The 20656-nt window shown below is 43.5% G+C and overlaps 1 protein-coding gene across 7 annotated transcripts in view; it reads right to left on the bottom strand.

Moving 5' to 3' along the window:
* Nucleotides 1-20656, bottom strand: part of klhl32 (kelch-like family member 32) — a 181540-nt gene that overhangs the window by 133586 nt on the left and 27298 nt on the right. The window lies entirely within an intron of this gene.

The following is a 20656-nucleotide window of genomic DNA, read 5'->3' as shown; positions in this document are numbered from 1 at the left end:
CCAGAATGGCGCTCTGGGGTGCTCAAGTGGAATGGAATCTGTTTTGGGCTAGCCCAGCTAGGGACTCAGATATTGGGCGGACGAGCTTGGATATTAAGCTGGAGAGGTGAGGACAATGGCACCCTTCTGCAAGTGTGGCGCAGGGCATGTCCCCGAGTTTCCTAGATACACTTATGATAGACATTCACATCAGACCCAGGTTGGACTCTGATACCAGTGGCTGCCTATCCTCTATGTGTACATACTTTACAGACAGGGACTTTAAAACACACTTGCACCAACGGGGTACAGGGACATACTGTTTTATCGCAGCACTATGGCTCAACTTAAGTGTAGTGTACACTTTACCCATAACTCCTCCAGCAAGGTCCACAGTAGCGACCTGGCGTGGAGCAATGTCTGAACTTGAACAAGAGGCAGAGAGAAAGAAATGTGGCGTGCTTTGATGTTTTATACTGTTCTGAGCTGGGCATCTACCAATGATGTCACTGAATCAATTTAAATGAGCCAACGGTAAGGTGTGCACTAATGGGTGGCTGGAGTCCAATCTAGATTGGCAGGTGATCCAACTTCCGAATAAGTTTCAGACTGGGAAGTCACGTGACCCTCCGCAATCCACACTGCTCCAGACAGAGAGACCATGTGTTCCTCCGCAATCCACATATACCATTCCACCCCTTGGACGTCACATCACTCGCCAATCACTACAAACACAATGAATAACTGGATTCTAGCCTGTAAAATCTAAGTAATATTTTATACCTGTAAAAACATGTTAAAAATTATGCAAATCAAGTGGATCGATATACATGTGCCTTCCATATGATGGACAAGGCACATTATCAAACTCAATGATAACACCTCACCAGCTCCCCCTTCAACCAAACAGGGTCATTGTGTCCCCTATGGAGCAGGGTGTTGTAGGAACTGCTCCCCAGTGTGAGAGGGGAGGGAAGAGAAAGAAAATCGTTTCTGCACTGACTCGAATGCCTGGTTTCTCAGGCTTAATTGTCATATGGGTGCACCTTTACCACCAATGTCTGCAAGCAGGCAGTGCAAGGTCATCCATAAGGTGCAGAGCGCAGAGCCCGTTGCTGTGGTGAGGCAGGGGGCAAGCAGCAGGCTGCATGACAAAGATTGTGGACATTGTTAATGTGTCAATGGCAGCACCTCTTGCCATCTGCTGAAGGTTTTCTGCACGATTCATGACAATAACTCCTGCACCTACAACAAGCCGACGGTGATAGCTGGATGAGGGGAAATTGCAGCAGTCTGTTGTGTTGAAGTGGACTTTGTGCTGCAGGGTGGTCTTTCATAAGGTTGAGTTCTCTTTTGCTCTGCAGGGTGGATGGGTGGAATTTTTTTCATTCCCTCTTGGAGAGTTTGTAAGTATGGAAAAAAGAAAATTTCTCTCAGGAATGCAACCAACTGAGTGCTTCCCGGTCCCCAAGCAACTACCTCTCCCTATTCTGGGTGCACCTTGTGGCAGCTGCATCCATACCTACCGGACACCTCACAGTCCTGAAGGTCAACCTCATTTACCTTTTACTATGCCAAAGTGGCCAAATGTCTAGAAAGCGTGGACCCCCCCCCCCCCCCCCCACCATGAGTGTGTTGTTTGGTGTCAGTTTGAGCAGTTTTTTCAATTAGTCCTGATGCTTATGGGTGTTAGGGGATGTGCAATAGCCATGAGATACCAGCCTCTGTCACCTAGTTTTGTACCTGAAACCCCGTAAAATGTGAGCTCTGATTGGACTGTACCTCACATGGTGTCCAATAAATGGAGGAGGTATTTCAGTCCCTAAATGGTGTTGACCTGGTCAGCCCGCTTGCATAACACAGCCACAAGGACACCAGAGTAGGTGTCCACTGTCATCAGTATGATGGCCTTTTTCTTTTGGGGTGGGAGAGGGCTGACATAGTCTACTTGCCAGACTTGGCCCACTCCCGTGCCGTGCTGAATGTGCCCCGATGTACCTGTTGGCCAGCCCCATGGTTTAATCTGCTGGCATGTGGGGTAATTGTCTATGGCTGTCCATGCCTGATCTTGGGATATGCCACCCCTAAGCCCTCTGCCCACTGTTGCGTTCTGTCGGACCCCAGGTAACCACTCTTCTTGTGGGCCCATGTTGCCATGGCACCAGAAGCTACATCATCGGAGCAGATGGAGGCTGTGCACATTTGCTGCTGCACAGTCCATGGCGGCATTGGGAATATCATCCACTCTGGCCCTGCTGGTGTGGGCATACACATGGTGAACTGTAAGCATCCTCTGCCCAGCCAGCTTCCAGATGTACCTCCAGTGCTGCTGATCCCACAATTGTGGATCTCCCACTCCAATGTGTTGTGCCAATGAGACATCCTAACTGCCATCCTGCTCACCACTGCCTATGAGTCCATTATTGATTTAATTGCGAGTACCACCATAGCCAATTCCGCAAACTGGCTGGATCCCCCATCCACTTTTGAGTTAGGGTCTTATCACTCCCGGGGTGTAACGCTGCCGCTCACCATAACTGCTTTCTGTTTTTCCATCGACTGGGGCTGTCCGTGAACCACATTTGTTGCTGTTCTCCTTTAGCGAGGGAGTCAAACAGCTGTCCCCAGGATACAGGTGAGGAAGGGGATTGTAACTCTCAAGGAGGAACATAATTTTTTTCATGCAGACTGCTGATACCTTCTGGCCCTGCTTCTGCCCGGTTGGCAATATATCACCGCCATTATTTTTCTGCCAGAGGCTCCACTCGGCTGTTGTTGTGGTCTGTCGGGAGGCTAGTGGCAGTGCCTTCTCCACGGCTTGTTTTGTTGTCATGAATGCAAGCTGCTGCTCGGGGCTCAGTTAAATGTGGTCTTCTTCCTGACGTCAGGATACAGCAGGTGCAGCAGCACAGTACAACGGGGGATGTGCTCCCGCCAGTACCCTAAAGGCCAACAAAACTCTGTTTTAACCTTGTTGGTGGGCACTGCTGTGTATAAACTTTTATTTTGTGCTGTCTCCGGGATATCTCTTTGGCCTGGGTGACAGGAAGAGGTCCATCTGGCTGGGACCCTGTATTTTCTCCCAATTGATTGTCCAGCCACAAGCGCAGAGATGAGCGAGTCCAGTGCCTGTGTCTGTCTCCTCCATAGGGCCCTGGATCAGAATGTCATTGATCACTTACATTGATGTTGGGGTGGGGGGGGGGGGGCGGAGTGGACAATAAGTTTTATGTCACGGGCTATTAACCCATGGCAGAGGGTTGGGTAGGCGTCAAACAGTGTATTGCATTCCACCCCATGTGAAGGCGAACAGATCTATCACAGTACTATGGCTCAACCTGAGTGTAGTGTACACCTTACCACAACTCCTCCAGCAATGCCTACAGTAGTGACTAGGCATGGAGTGATGTCCAGGACAGATTTTTATACTGTTCTGAACTGGACTTCTAGCCAATGATGACGCTGAATCATTTAAATTAGCCAATGGGAAGGTGTGCACTAATGGGTGGCCGGAGTCCAACCTTGATTGGCACGTGATGCAACTTCCGAATAAGTTTCAAACAAGGAGGTCACATAACCCTCCGCAATGCACAATGTTCCACCCAAAGAGGTCATGTGTTCCTCTACAATCCATTTATAACATTCAGCAAGTACAGTACCGTCTTACCACAAAAGACTGAAAGGAAATTAGAATCAAGTTCTTCACATTAAAAATTCTTCTTCTTTCTATCAAAAAAAGTTAATCATCGAGGAAGTCAATAAATTATCTTCAATTTTTTTTTGTTTGATCATGTGATGGGGAGTTGCATTCTTGATGAACGACAATCCTTCTGGTGATGAAAGCAGTGCTTTTGGGAAACAAATTCCAGGATTTAGAGAGAGAAGAATTAACAGCAATGCATTTCTAAGTCAGGAACTATGCATCTTAAAACAGGAGATAGTGTTCCCCAGTACCTACAACCTTTGTTCTTCTTGGTTGACAAGACCATAGAATTGAAAGGTGGAAAAGGTGCTGTCAGAGTAATCTTGGCAAGTAGCACACTGCAGCCATGGTCTGTGAGTGGGGACGGAGCAAATTGTTATAGTGGATGGAAAGGATGATCAAGAAGGATTATTTAGCAAGCAAAAGATTATGTTGAAGTGAACAAGGATTTCTGAAGAAACTACTGTGTGTGCTAATATGACTAGCCCTGTGACTTTTAACATTCTAGGGCTGATCTTCAGAGTCTGAAAAACAAAATCTCCCTATTTGCTCTTCATTTTTGTGTTTTAAAGAATAGGTAATCTTTCATCACCATTGGACCACCACCTAGTGGCAGAAGTGGAAAGAATATTGCATCAATGCTTTAAAATAACATACACACAAAATTTCATATAATTTTTCTGGATCTGAAATCAGACCATATAGAACACAAATACAACAATAAAACCATGAGAATGGTAAGATTAATAAACCCCCTAATGTACATGTATAATTTTCTGTAAATACTAATTTATTCCAACTAATGTACTTCAATAGTTTGGAGCAACACATAAATGCAAATTTCACAAGTTGCTTAGGATAAATATACAACTCAGTTATAAACAAAAAATGTTTTAGCTGCTATCCCAAAATTAGAAAATGCTGAAATGTACGAGCTCATCATGGGTACGTGAGCCAGCGCCAATGTTATTATCAATGAAGCAGAAGAAGAGTTGAGAAGCCTTGCAAATTCAAGGAACAACATCTCATCTTCCGTCTGAGCACCCTGCAACCAGATGGCATTAACCAACTCCTCTGGCTTCCATCAGCCTCTTCCCCATCTCCCTCTTTCCCAATCCCTATGTCTCCTCTCCTCAACTCTGTCATGCGCTCTCTTTCTCTCTTCCCTTTCTTCCACCTCTGCATTCTTAGCTTTCCTCTCTTGCCCATGTCCACCTATGGCCTTTTGTCTGTTGATCTATACTCCTCCCCTTGCTCTTTCTTCCCTCTTCCCCCAGCCTTTTTATTCAGGCACAGTCTGCTTTTTACTCATACCTTGATGAAGGGCTTAGGCCTATGAACGCTGTGAGTCCTGCTGAGTTCCTCCAGTACTTTTGTGTTTTTAACTAAGTGTGTTAGCTTTAGCTTTATTCACATTGATCGGACTCAATAAATACTAATTGTCGCAGCAAAAACAGTGAATAATGTCATCCCTGGCAGATGACGTGAAAAAAAGGAGGACCAGATTCCCGGCAGAGTGCTCAAGGGATTGCGGCTCAGCTAGTGGATGTTCTCACTGACATCTTTAACATCTCCCTGAGAACCACCGTGGTCCCAACATGCTTCAATTCCACCACCATTTTCCCCATGCCAAAAAAGTCGGCTGTGTCCTGCCTCAACAACTACTGCCCTGTTGCACTCACGCCCATCGACATGAGGTGCTTCGAGAGGCTCGTCATTGGGCACATCAAGCTCCTGTTACCCCTGTCACTAGACCCCCTGCAATTCTCAAACAGACCCAACCACTCTACAGACGATGCTATCGCTACCGCCCTCCATCTAGCCCTCACCCAACCGGAAAGCCAGGACTAGTATGTTCAAATGCTGTTTATTGACTTCAGCTCAGCATTCAACACAATCATACCTCAGTACCTGATAGGAAAGTTGAGCCTGCTGGGTCTAAACATCTCCCCCTGCAATTGGATTCTTGACTTCCTGTCGGGGAGACCTTAACCAGTCCAGATTGGTAACAGCACCTCCAAGACCATCACACTGAGCACAGGGGCCCCTCAGAGCTGTGTGCTTAGTCCATTGCTGTTCACTCTGTTGATCCACAACTGTGTAGCTAAACACAGCTTGAACCACATCATCAAGTTCGTTGGGCCTGATCGGTAAGAATACAGAGATGAAATGCAAACACTAATGGACTGGTGCACAGCCAACAACCTGTATCCAAATGTAAAAAAAAACAAAAGATGGTTGTCAACTTAAAGAGGGCCCAGGGGGAACATGCTCTGCTGATCATTGAGTTTCACCATTGAGATCATCAAGAGTATCAAGTTCCTTGGAGTGCACTTAGTAGAAAACCTCACAAGGTCCCTTAACACCAGTTCCACAACCAAGAAAGCTACCAGTGCCTGTGTCTGTCTCCTCCATAGGGCCCTGGATCAGAATGTCATTGATCACTTACATCGATGTTGGGGTGGGGGGGAGGGGGCGGAGTGGACAATATTTTTGGAAAGTTCATCTTCCACTCTCCATCCTCATTATATTCAACAGAGGATGTTTTGAGAGCATCCTGTGCAACTGCATCATCACCTGGTTTGGAAGTTGTACCTTCTCAAACCACAAAACCCTGCAGAGGATAGTTAAGTCAGCGGAAAAGATCATTGGAAGCTCTCTACCATGAAGGACATTTACAACACTCGATGCAGGCAAGGAACATTGTGAAGGACTCCACACACCCCTCAAGCGAACTGTTCTCCCTTCTGCCATCTGGTAGGAGGCACTGCAGCACTTGGGCCCAAACATCCAGATTGGGCAACAGCATTTTCCCCCCCCAAGCCATGAGACTTCTGAACTCCCAGAACATTTGAGGATAGGGTACCGTGGACTGCTAATCTATGTCTTAATGTTTTAAATATGTTGAACTCCTATTCTAATATATTTATGCAAATATGCTCTGTGGTCCTGGAGAAACACTATTTCATTACCATACAAATATGGTATGAACGACAAATAAAGGTGGCTTGACTTCCATCAACTTCTCAGTGCCTTAGTAATACAATATAGTCCCATTACCCTGTCTTTTCTTAACAGCCCTCAAACTACTTCATCAACAGTCCTTTTAAAGTGTCTAACAAAATGTTTCCATCATTCATTCAGGCAGTGCATTCCAGATTATTTCAATTTGCTGCTTTAAAAATTCTCACATTCAAGTTCTCTGACATTCCAAGCAATGTCTTTTGATTTCATTTTTGTCGTGCCAGAAGAGAGTAATGTTAATGAAAGTTGATGTTCATGAAATTAAAGGCAAGTATCAGTTTGGTTGAGTGGCAGGAGAAAGCAAGATAATGGGAAGGTACTGTATTTTCACTCATATAACATGCACACAATGTGCAGAAAATCAAATTGTGTAAAAATCCTCACATATTACCGCACGAGTGTAATTCTTAAATTCTGACTGACAAAATCAATTTGCATTTAAATGGGACATGAGACAAAGCACATTCCAGTATCTGCATTTAATTTTCTGCAATTAACACCCAATCAACTTCCCCCAGAGGTGTCAATCGCCCATTATATAGATGATATCCTGCCGCAAACAAGTTTTAGAGATTAATCATTTAAATAGATCGAAGCCGGGCTTCAAGAATTAAGGAAGATTTCAATAATGTCTCAAATTAGAGACACTTGACATGTTAATCTCCTCCCTCAGGGAGAGGTCAGGTCCATTATCATTGATAAGGTACAGTGCCTGAGCCAGAATATCCTTTTTATAAGAATATCATGGCATTCAGTCCAAAGAGCTATTCCCAAAGTCAAAATTTCCCATGCCTGCCATAAATTGTGCGTGTTCTTCATTGCTGCTGTTATATTCTCATGCTCACTATCATAATCCCATGCTTGCTATAAATTGCCGGCACGACTTTCCCTCGACCACTATAAATTATGCATGTACTTTCAATGCCGCTATTATATTCCTTCACTCACTATAACTTCCCTCGCTCACTATAAATTGCCGATTCGACTTTCCCATGCCCGCTCTTAATTGTGCACGTTCTTTCAACATGTAAAAATATTCTCATATAGCGCACATGCATATAACGTGTGGGGGTGTGGTGCCTGGTTTGTAAAATGCACATTTAACGTGCACATTATATGCGTAAAAATATGGAAATCTAATTGGCAGAAAGCAACCAATGGTATTTCACAGGGATATACTGGGGTCCAAATACTCAAAGTACATATTATCATCTTAGATAATTAAATGGAAAAATAACTTATTCCCATAGGCCATGAGATTGATGAACAGTATCGTGTAATTGTGTATATCATTCCAAAATATTTGTACATATTTATTTAAAAGGATAGATTTACATTAACCCAGTCAGTTTACAGGCAGTGGGTTCCCTGTGGTTCTTGGTCCCATTTCCAGCAACGAGATCAACCGTATTCCTTCCAAAACACCATGAAGATACATTTCTGGTTTTCCAGTGAAAACTCAAATCAATAAGCTCCTCCCACTCACATGACTCTGCAGGCTGCGTAACCTTTATTTCCCCAAGTTCTTTTTCTGATACTTTGCAAGAATTAAAACTACATTTAGCTGTAATTTTGAGAAAGAAAATGAAAACAATAATTTTATCCTCAAACACCAACTGTTGATTTTACCACAACGACTACTTGTCACTCATGCCCCAGGTCTTGAAGCAAGTCCCCCATCTCAATTTAAATGGTGTTATTCCTTGGAGACTACTTCGTGCACTGATCTTGTTCTTTTTAAGATGGACCTTGCACTACGTTTACTCTAATAAAGCCAATTAGTTGGGGGTTTGAGCCGTCGACATTTGATGTCAAGCAGTTGCCCCAGCCTTTAATTCAATCCGATAAAGATGACTTTAAGATTGAGTTGGTGTTTTGCACATTTATCTTTCCTCCCGCACCAACTTCCCCATAATAACGCAAGCTCACAGCCACAGAGCGATTGACTGGGCCCTAATTCCCTCACCCAGGCTTGCATCCACTGACCCCCCACCCCCCCAACTTAGCTCCACCGTTGAGACGGCAGCCGCAGCAGTGACAACATCCACCTACCAGAATATTCAGGCGTAACATGCACCACTTGTTGCTCTTCATTTCCCTTCTTGCTGATGTTCACGGCCATGCTCCCCCTGAGGTTTCCCAGAGTCTGCAGTGACAAGGGATGGCTCCCTGCCCTGGGCCTGCACCCCTGTTGACAGGTGCCCCTTGGATTGAGGACGCTGGTTGTGAAGGGAGGAAACTCCCACATTGCCTCCTCTCTGCAAGTTCCACGGTGTTTGTTGAAAGTAATGTGGGCTTCAACAACCATTTGTGTTGAGCCACTCAATTCCCCCACATGAGCGACGTGAGCCCCAAGTTATGGTCGTGCTGAATGGACAACTCCATGCCAGAGATGTTTATTATTATTTCATCGCCCTGCATTTGTGAGATCGTGGGCCAGATAAATTTGGATTACCGACCCCTGTGTTAGACCATCAGGATTTCCGACAATCAGAAGCTGGATTCTCATAGTTTTACTGTACTAAAAAATAATTTTCCACAGGGTAGAGATAATAACTAGCATGCATAACAGTTTAAACAATAAAGAAGTTATGAAGTATTTTAAGTTATGGATGGCCTTATCAGAGTGTGAAACAGGAAAATGTTGGAAATGCAATACAAAGACAGGAATTGCTGGACATATGCAATAGATGTGGTGGTCTAATATCTCAACTATGGAGTGAAGAATCAAATGAAGATGCCAGCTGTCAGGAAGAAAAAGTGATCAATTGCTTGTAATTTACACCAGAAAGCTATTTGGCATGCCACAGAAGATGGCCATTAAAGGGTTTGCAGGGTTCATTATTTGAAGATTTCACCGATGTATTTACCAAAACTTTTACTTTTGCTTTTTGGCCTTTCTCATCCCAGTTTTGCCACCGAGGGACCAAAGGCAGCTTTTGTTTCAATTTCCACAAAATGTCCTCTGATATATAGGTTTGCTTTTTCCAGTTTGTAGTCCCTCTTCCTTAACAATGGTTGAGAAATAACTCAATTTACTACTTCATCCAAAAGAACCTCAGGCTCAGTGCCTTCCCCAAGTCACACTGCCTCATTCCCCTTGACTTATTGCCTACATCACTACTCTGTTCCTTGAACAAAGGAAACTGCAGAGAAACAACAAAAAGCGGAGGAAGACAGAACCAGATTGGAAAGAGCCCAAGAAATAAAGACACCAAAATACAAATAATATTTACCTCTGGTTACACACACTTTGGTTTTGATAGTGGTCCAGTTGAAACTGCTTTTTTTTTCCCCCTCCAAGTTTAATCTGATTTCCTGCTGAAATATGCATCTAGTTTGAGCCGCCCAGATTGAGATATGTGAACCCAGAAAGTTTACAGGTGCTGGGATCGGTGTAAATACCCAAAAGTGCTGGATAAACTCAGCAGGACCTGCAGCATCCAGAGCAGGCAAAGATATCTAACAGCATTTTGGGCCTGAGCCCATAGACAAGGCACCTTGACGAAGGGCTCTGGCTCAAAGCACAGTGTAACGTGACTGAATGACCTCAGAGACAAGTGAGGAGTACAAACATGATTTTAATAGCTTACAATAAATGGCCAGTAGACACAATAGTCCTCAAGTGAATCTGAGGTAAGGTGGGAAAACCAGGTTTTATATTGGGGTAAGGTGAGGGTGGAGCCAGGCAACGGAACAATACATAGACAGTGAATTCCAGTTCACTGCATTCACCTCTTCCTTCAGAATTGAGCCTGTGGGTGAAAAACAGAGACCATTCATTAAAAAAAAACTTAGTCTGGTAATTCTGGTCGAGTGCCACAGTACTGGAGGACTTTGCACCTCCCGAACTTCCTGATCTCCTGTGGTACAGGGTTACTGGGTCTCAAGGGCTCCGGTTCAGGTCATGGGGTAAATTGGTCCACTTCCCGAGCAGTGTCCTCCGGGACCCTGAGTGGGATTCTCGGTAGTTTCTGGCACACTTGAGGCATCGAAACTTCAGTTCTGGTGGGTGCCAGGTCTCTGATCGAAGCGGTCTCCTCTCTGCCGTCAGGGTATGCCACGTAGGCATCCGTTGGTTTGGCGTGCAGCAGCTGCACCCTCTCAATCAGGGGGTCTGTCTTACTCCTCCTCACGTGCTTTCTCAGTAGGACTGGCCCTGACGCCATCAGCCAAGCTGGGATAGTCCCGGACGTGGATTTCCTCTGGATCGTAAACATAAGCTCGAGAGAAGTTGTGTTGGTCGTCATGCTGAGGAGCTACTTTATGGAGTGGAGTGCTGTGGGTAGGACTTCTTGCCAGCATGAGTCTGGAAGGCCTTTACCAGAGAGCCAATTTCACGGCTTTCCATACAGCCACATTCTCTTTTTCAACTTGTTCATTCCCCCGGGGATTGCAGCTTGTAGTCCTTCTCGAGGCAATTCCCCGTGTGAGCAGGTACTGGCATAGCTCTTCGCTCATAAATGATGAGCCCCAGTCACTATGGATATAGCTGGGATACCCAAACATGGCAAAAATGGAGTTCAAGGCCCTGATGACCGTAGTGGTGGTCACGTCTGGCCAGGGGACGTCGAATGGATTGCGTGAATACTCATCGATAACGTTGAGAAAGTAGATGTTTCTGTTGGTGGAAGGGAGGGGACCCTTGGAATTGACATTGAATCGTTCGAAGGGCCGGGATGCCTTTATAAGGTGCTCTTTTTCAGGGTGGTAGAAGTGCAGCTTGCACCCTGTGCAGACCTGGCAGGACCTGGTCATTTCCCTGATGTCCTCAACAAGGTAGGGCAGTTGTGTGCCTTGACTTAATGAGCCATGCAGGTGATGCCTGGGTGGCAAAGCTCATCGCGCAGTGACCACAACTGGAGCATGTCTGGATTCAACAGGGTTTCCATCCCATTTCAAAGTTAATCTATTAAAATTGTAACATGACTGAATGCATTCAGAGACAAATGAGGATTACAAACATGCTTTCAATAGCTTACAATCAACGGGTAGAAGTCACAATAGTCCTCAGGTGAATCTGAGGTAAGGCAGGAAAACCAGGGTTTATATTGGGGTAGGGGAGGGTGGAGCCAGGAAGGAGCCAGCCATCGGAACAATACATAGACAGTCAATTCCAGTTCACTGCACAATGGTTATGTACTGTTGTCCCCTAAGGATGACATAGTTCTTGCTGAGTTTCACCAGAACTTTTGTGTACCTGTGGTATGTGTTACAGGTTTCTGTCAACGCAGGAAGATAATTTCTGTTGTAGTTAAAATCAATTACCACAAGAGGTCACAAGTGTATTAAAGATCATAAATATGGGCAAAAGGTTTTTCCAAAAGCCAGAGAATACATTTGAGCATCAGTAGACTTGATTAACAAAACTAGCAACAATATCCTTTTAGCAAGTGCAAACATTTTTTTGCTGAATCAATGAAGCACAGGGGCAGATAAGAACAAATTAATAATTTACAAAACAAGTTCTCTTTGTTGCCCATGCAAGATCACTACTCAGAAAAGTCAAAGCTGTACTCCGTGCACCTACGTTTTGTGCATTAAATGACTACCGAAGGTTCCAAAATAACATTCACTGCGTGGCCTCTTATAGCACAAAGTCCATAGCACACCATCTTGATAATTGGTTAGCACGTGTGACTTGTTTGATAGAAATGAAGAGCATGGAGACCAAAACATTAATTAGCCAGGGCACAAGGCTGCCTAAATGCCAGCACTACCTCTTGAGAGATTCACACACCAGCTCACACCTTAACCAATGTTTGTGCTGCAAAGAAAGCATTAAGCAATATGAAAATTTCAATATCAGTGCCAATTTGAGGACACTTGAACTATTTTTTGCACTATTAAGTAGAAATTCTGGCCTGCAGGAAAAATAATCTCAGGGTTGTACATGATGGCACGTTTGTACGCTCACAATAAATCTAAACTTTGAACTCGTGAATATTGCGGCAATTGTACCTGTATTAGACTTCTGGTTTTACAAGTATCAAGCGTCCAGATCGTCATTTGGCTGATTCTGAAGTACTATTTGGTTAATCTACACTGTGATTTCTGCTCATGGTGGACTTATAAGCCTTCCTCTTAACAATGGGGAAAAGTGGGAGTCAGAGAAGGGCCAAACATGTTCACAGAAGGGCCAAGCATGTTTGACAAGGAGAGGGTGCGACAGACTGACGAAATAAGAGGGAAAAAGAAGTGTAAGCAAAGGGGCCTCAGCAAAAGGCCAGATCCACAGTATTGAGCAACTAGACATAGATCACTAGAGTACTGAACTGCTCTGCAAGTTGCTTTACATTACATCCAGAGCCTTGGGCCAGCTGTTTGATCTTACATCAGTGATGGCAAAAGAGTAGATATTGGAATCTGGTACAGCAAACAGCTAGAGGAACTGAGCAGCTCGGGAAACATTTCTTTTGGGGGTGGGGGAGAACCAACGGACACTTAGGGTCAAGACCCTGTATCAGGACAGAGACAGAGAGAGGCAGAGATCTGCTTCTGCTTATCAGCCACCTTTCTCAATCCCCCAAATGCACCCCTAACTCTCCTCAATCTTTCACCAATTCTCAACCCACATCACCTACTGGCCCCAGAAGCACCTTTCTTTACAATGGCTATCTCCCCTTTCTACTCACAGAACATATGCAAAAGGTCAACCATGTCTGCTTTCCCCACCCTCCCCACCACAAGGACACACCAATCTGCCAAGTTCCTCCAGCAGTATGTTTTTGGTTCACATATGTGGATTGAAGGGTGCAACTGGCATTTCAATGGAAACCAAAATACCACTAGCAGATGTTAGCATTCTCCATGAGGGTGCATGTAGACACTTGTGACTTTTGAAGGATGGGCTCCATTTTCTGCTTAGAGCACCAAGCCAAAATGATCTCCATGCTACTTTACTCTCAAGACAAAACCTTAGGCAGGGATCACAATGAACCATGCTTTTGGGTGTGCAGAGGCACGAGCCATCTTCTACAACCTGGTTCACTGAGGTAATCTTTTGTGTTGATGGCAGTACAACCTGAAAAATTTGTCATTCCATGAAGCTGGCACCTGCCCTTACTGCAGTGCACTTGTACTTGATCTCTGGACTATCCCGTACATTACCCGCTGTGTCAGCGCCTGAGCCCATTGCTGCAATGTCAAATGATGCTATGTCTTCATCTTCACCATCATCTTGCACTTCCTCCATTGACTGGGGAGACTGCAGTCAGGGTTCTGAACAGAAAATAAATCATGCAGCTGAGAAGAGAGAAGAACAGAACAACTGTACATGCTTGCACCATCAACCTGCTTCCTTTGAAGGGAATGTGGAGGAGAGGTTACGGGGGAATGCTATCATCTTCCACCTCTATCTGAGGCCATGGTTTCATGAATGACATTTCTCAATAATGATCAATGCAGAATATGCAAGTGTGCCTCTCCTCCCCTGGTTCATTACTGTGCACCATCCACTCCAACATGTGGAGGAAAACAATCATTGAATGTCCTACAGTTTTGTTTGGACAATGCAACCTATCTCAGAAGACAGATTCTCCAATCCAGGCAGCACCCTGGTAAATCTTCTCTGCAACCCCTCTGATGCTTTACATCCAAAACTGGCACATTACTGTCACCGTGGTAAAACCAGAGATTTATAGAGCTGCAACATTACTTTATGATTCTTGAACTCAATTCAATGACGAATGAAGACTAGTACACCATCCAGCTACTTAACTAGTTCAGCAACGTTGAGGGATCGGTGGACTTGGACCCCAAGATCCCTCTGTTCCTCCAAACAGCTAAGAATCCTGTCACTAACCATGTAATTTGAATAATTGGCTGAAGAAAAGTCTGAGTCCTTCAACCCTCAGGAGAGTAGACTGCTGATTGGGATTGTGGTAAACCATTGTCTGGACACACCTCTTGGCTGACTGTACCTATGGCTCTTCCCACAGACCCCCCCCCCCTCCCAGTTCAGGACAGTGAACCAGCATGGATGTGCCTCCATTCTATTGCTAATAAAAGACTATCAGTTTTACATAACTTCTAGTCTTTTAGAGTTATTCATGCTGCATCAGGGACCTTGCCCCAAACCATGGAATGAGGCTGTTGAACTGCAGGGTTCCCCCATTAGATAAATTATGATAAGGTAAGATAGCACTTTTTTCACAAAATTCTGTGAAAGAGACTCCACGTGGTCTGGCTGTTCCAGATGTGGTCTTGTGTAAATGATGGATTCCCATGGTTGAGACATACATTAAAATTTAAGAAGTTTTAAGTATAAAAAGTGGGATAATATGTAATGTGAAATGTGAAGAATAAGAGAATAAGTGAAGAATGAGAGAATAAGAGAAGGGAAGTTAACAGGAGAAAAGGAAAACAAATGGAGAAAATACAAGAAGAGTAAACAGGAAATAGTAATTTTTGAGTTTAAGGAGCCTCGGAGAATCAGTTGTAGGTTTGGGCTGGTAAAGTGTGCTGGCCAGTTGCCTTGATTCTTGGAACAGAGGACCAGTAACCCCTACTGAGCAAAAGGGGGTACATGTTCCAAGCCAGACAATAAAATGTGGAAAACATGAACTAAAGTTTGTGCCTTTGGCCAGAGAGGGAGCATTTAGTCCAGCATGTATATCCAGTGTGGAAGCAATAAATAAGAACCTTTCCAAAAGTTTTAACTCCACACACAAGATCCAATGCATCTGTACTGCACATATTTCACCAAGCAAATAGCAAAATTCAGAGAGCTGCATTTTTGAGCATGGATAAATGAAACAGGCAGATCTTCAAGATTCTCAATGGCTTTCTGACCCTCTTCAGACCTTTGGAACAATTCTAATGTTGCCTCTTGTAACTTAAGCCAGTTCCCATAAATTTGCAGTGTTTGATCACAGAAACCAATCATTAGTAAAAATGTAAGACTTGGCCTATATTCACCAGTGAATGGATCTCTGCAACATTATAGTCAGTCCAGGGATATAAAGATAAGACCCCATAAAGTGATTGCAAGCAGGTTACACTCTGAACATTGCAGAAGCTGTGTTTAAGAGTCCATGCATCCAATATCATGGGTAGTTTATACTTGTCTCCATCTACGGAAGCACTACGATGAAGTGGGAACAGCTTTTAGCCAAAACTAATATCCATAGTGTTTTGATACAACACATAGCGATAATGTCATTGGAGAATCAAGCCAGAAGTTTGGCTTCAAATCTTACGATGCAAACTAGAATATTCAGTGACTCAAATAATGGTTTTAACACAGGAGACCATTCAGCCCATTACATTCATGCAGGCTCTTTACTTGAATAATTCTCCTCTTCTTTTCTCTATAGCCTTGTAAATTTCTCTTCATCAAATCTTTCCTTTGAAGTCCAGAAATAAACTCCCTTCACATCTGCAAGCAGCGCATTCCTGATTCCAACCTCACACTGTGTAACAAAAAATATTTCTTCACATCAACATCTATTCTTCTTCCCTTAATCTTACATGTGCAATGTCCAATCTTTGAAGGAACAGTGTGACTCCACCTAATTTGTCTAGAACCCCTCATAATTTGATGAACTGCCAACTAATCTCACTTTATCCTTCTCTTCTACAAATGAAATAGATTGGACAAGTTGGGACTCTCTTGATAACTGCAGTCTTCATCTTAGGAAACTTTCTCATGAACCTTTACAGTTACTCTCAAATGTATCCTATCCTTCTATAATACTTGAGCAGAATGGAACACAATACTCACTTAAGGCAGGACACATATTTTATAAAAGTTCAACACAACATTTCTGCTTTACCATGATATACATTAAATAACAACATTTTTGGGCCTTGTTTCATTAACTGCTTTAATGATCTGGTGCACACATACTCCCAGGTCCCTCTGCTCAATTCCCTTTTTTACAAGAGGACCTCTCATTTTATATTGCCTCCCTCATTCTTCCTAACACAATGCATCATCTCACAGTTCTCCACATTCATCTTTATTTGTTATTCATCTGCCTTTTAACTTCATGCAGTAATTTACCTGTATCCTTTTTACAGTCCACAATACTCCTAAATTGTGTTGTGCAAATTTAGAAATTGCATCTTGTCCGCAAGTTTAGGTCAGCTTTCTGAGTCTGTAGTTCTCCATTCTTACTTAAAATGCTCAACATGTTCACATTAATACATGTATATTAAATTAAATGTAGTTATTACCTCATTTTCAATTACCCACTTAAAACCCTCATGTTGATCTAATCTGGAATGAATTATTTAACACACTTTTGTCTTGGGTAATTTTCTGATGCTTACACTCTGTTGGTGTCCTTTCATGCTTGTGTTCTCTGCCTCTTCCAAAAGCACTGGTATCATTAACCCCATCACTGTCATGGAAAATTGTATTTTGCCTTTTTCTCACATTTCTGAATACCTCCTCTCCTTCAACCAGCTTTTCTCCCTTTTGATTTTATGGCCAGGTTCTTGCCTCCCTGAAAGACCTGCAAGCAAATTTTGACCAACACTAGGGAACTAAACTTGTAAAATATTTTTTGGAAATAATTTCTTACCTTACTTTCCCACAACTAGGAAAGAACTTGCCAGATTTAGCCTCTTTCTGATCCTATTTCATTTTATAGTTTATTCTTCGTAGTTTTTGAGATCCAGAACAATAACATGTCCTTCTGGTCCAACGAGCCTGCACCAGCCAATTACATCCGTGTGACCAATTAAACAAGAAACCCTGTACGTCTTTCAAACACAAGAGAAAACCAGTACACCAGGAGGAAACCCATGCGGACAACATACAAACTCCTTACAGATATTGGCAGATTTGAACCCAGGGAGCTGTAATAGCATTGTGCTAACTACCATACTAACCATGCCTCTTTTGGTGGTCTATCAATCCTTTCAAGTAGTACAAGATCTAATAAAGCATTCACCTTAAAATAGGAGATTGCTTAACATCCAACAGGGCAATGATTCAAAAATATATCTTTATTTGGCATCAAAGAGTTATATATCAAGCAATGCCCCAGATTCCTTCAAACTCCATCATAGCATCCAAAGGAGATAACAAATGGAAATTGCACCCCAGTGATACACAACTGGAATAGCATAGTTCTGAAAGTGCTCAAAACTCAAGACAATACAAAAGCTATTAAAATTGAGTGAAACTATGACATATTCAAAGCAAATAATAAGAAACTGGAGGGACTCAGCAGGTCAGGTTGCATTCATGCAGAAAAATGGATAGTCAAGGTTTTGGTTCAGGACCCCTTTTTTTCCCTGAATTTTGAGAAAGGGTCTCAACCTGAAATTTTGACTGATCACTTCTCCAATTAATGCTGCTTGACCCACTGAGTTCTCTCGCTTCTCACTGCTTGCTTAAGATGTCAACACCTGCAGTGCCTGTGCTTCTCTATGATACAGGTCAAGTACACCTTACCAGAAAATCTGAAAACCAAAAAGATCCAAAAACCTATTTTTTTTTAGTGTCACAAGTGGGAAAAATTCAACGTTTAACTTGCCTATGTGGGGTTCTGATGCTCTGTTGGCTCCAGTTTCATTACAATAATGGTTAAAAAAAAAACAAAATCTTTGCTTCTAGGCAGGAAGATGCCAAACAGAGCTGGATCTAAGTCTTCAGCAGCGGCTGCAGCTGGAGTTGTTAACGGCGACTCCATTCTCAACATTGGGTGCGGTGCCATCCGCATCGAAGAAGTCGCCTTGGACTCCAGGGCAGGAGCGGGGACCTTGGGATCCCAAGCAGGAGTGAGGACCTTGGGCTCCCAGGCAAGAGTGAGGACCATAGTTGGGGACCAGCAGCGGCAGTGGGGAGAGGTGTCGGGGACCAGCAGTGGTAGTGGGGAGGTGTCGCAGACAGGCAGTAGTGGTGGGGAGATGTCGTAGACTGGCAGCGGTGGTGAGGAGGTGGTCTTCTTTTGTAAGCCGAGATCAAGGTTTTTTTTTGGTAAGTACTAAACATTATTTCATGTCAATTTTCCACTTGTGACATTATGTCAGAGCTCAAAAAGCCTGTCGTTGTTTATTGCTGTTGTCCAACTGCTGATACAGGTATTCGGCTGATGCTACTGTACTGCTTAGTTCCATTGTCCCAGTGGTGGAACACAGTATTGCAGGCATGACCTTGACGGACTGGGCATGCTGGCCCACCTTCTGTACCTGTAGCTCCTCCCTGTAAGATCCCTAATAATGGATGATACCCCTTGTCTCCTCCAGTCATACCTGCCTTGGACGTGAGCCAACAGCATGCCTAGACTTTCTGTCTAATAAAGCCTTTGACTTCTTCCTTTGTGTCTGTGGGTGGTCATTGATCGTGCCAGAGTCTCAAAATCAAAAAAAGAACCCAAAAAAATCTGGTCCCAAGCATTTCAGATAAGGGGTACTTGATCTGTACAATCAATTTCATTCTCACCAGCCAACCTGATGCAGACACCTCAACATATACAGTCTATTACCTCTCTCGTAGTACACCACCTTCATCATCTATCTTAATGTACAATGTCTATTATCTCTTTACTAATACAGTACAACTCCGATTATCCAAAATGGACCAGACCGGGCCTATTTCGAATTTTTTTTGGAGAAATGGTCATTTAAAAAAAAACAGCCCAGTAGCAACAGCAAATCACTTGTATCAATGTTTAAACAACAACAAACAACAAGGGAAGGCTTTTTAAGCATTAAAATAATGTTTAATTCTCACACAAAAAAGTGCTGACCGCAACACCACTGCTGATCACTGAGACTGCCCATCCACCACCACCAATCCCTGATGTCCCCATCGCTGCCATTGAACCCCGGGGAGGCTTCCTGGGCCAGTGAAACACTCACTGATGGTCGGTGGGCTCTTGTCTCCCCAGTTACCAGAGCTTCTGATGCCAGAGTCTAGACTCCAAATCCTTCCCTGGGCCTACCATACATGCATACTAGGTAGTCTGGTGTGCAAGTATGGTAGCAGGTCAAGTGGAGGTTTCAGAGTTGGCGTCAGGAGCTTCGTGTGCCAAAGAGGGAGGAGAGGGGAGGGAATGCCACTGAGCCCGAAGTCCTACTCCTGATAAGTGTGCTAGGACAAGGGGTGCTTCCAACTGCTTGCAGATGGAGACAGTAGCATGCAGTTTGAAAGGGAGAGTTGGAGAGAAAATTCAATAGGGGAAGGTAAAGAATAAATGGAAAGAGAGAGGGGAGGGAGTTACCTGAAATGAGGACAATCGTCATTCTAATTTCATGTCTAGTGATTCTTTCCCCCCCCCCCCCCCCCAATCTTTGAGGTCAGTTCAGTTTTGAAAAAAATTAGATAAATGAGGATTTCTGGTTTGTTTCGGATATCCTCATTTATCTGAAATTTTAAAATAAATTCAGATAAATTAAGATTTTGGAGAATCCGATTTCAGATAATTGGAGTTGTACTGTATGTATTTATTCTCATCAAAGTATTCTATAATTAACATTTTCTCTGTCTCATATATATCGACTAGAATGAGGACCAGAGAGTTCAAAATTCCAATTTAGAAGAGAAAATGTCTGCTTCAATTTGACACAGAAAGTATGAAAGTCCTAAAGTGTGTTTTGTTTCAGAAAAATGTTCCCCAAAAGAATAGTCCCATCATTAAGTTCCTTAACTAACCACCCCCTAAACACGCACGCACGCATGCACACACGCACACACGCACGCACGCACGCTCTTACTTGAATATGTTGAATAAAGTAAACAAAAAATTAAGATACTCAGCTGAGCTGTAATTACTGATCAGTAATGAGCACAAATGTGATTTTTTTTTCGGAACATTGCCAATCTCCAGTGAAATCTCTTCACAACTTTATTAACTCTGCTCATTGATACCAACTCTACAGCCACATTATTCAGTGATTGGTGCAGAAGCATTTATGAGGGTCACCATAGCACACTTCTGGGCAACAAGGAGGTCCTTATAGTTCCTAAACTATTCAAGGTGGGTCTTCAAAGAA

Source organism: Narcine bancroftii, chromosome 6 (genome assembly GCF_036971445.1).
Source record: "Narcine bancroftii isolate sNarBan1 chromosome 6, sNarBan1.hap1, whole genome shotgun sequence".
Classification (NCBI taxonomy): Eukaryota; Metazoa; Chordata; class Chondrichthyes; order Torpediniformes; family Narcinidae; genus Narcine; species Narcine bancroftii.
This window is presented reverse-complemented; position numbering and strand designations above follow the sequence as displayed.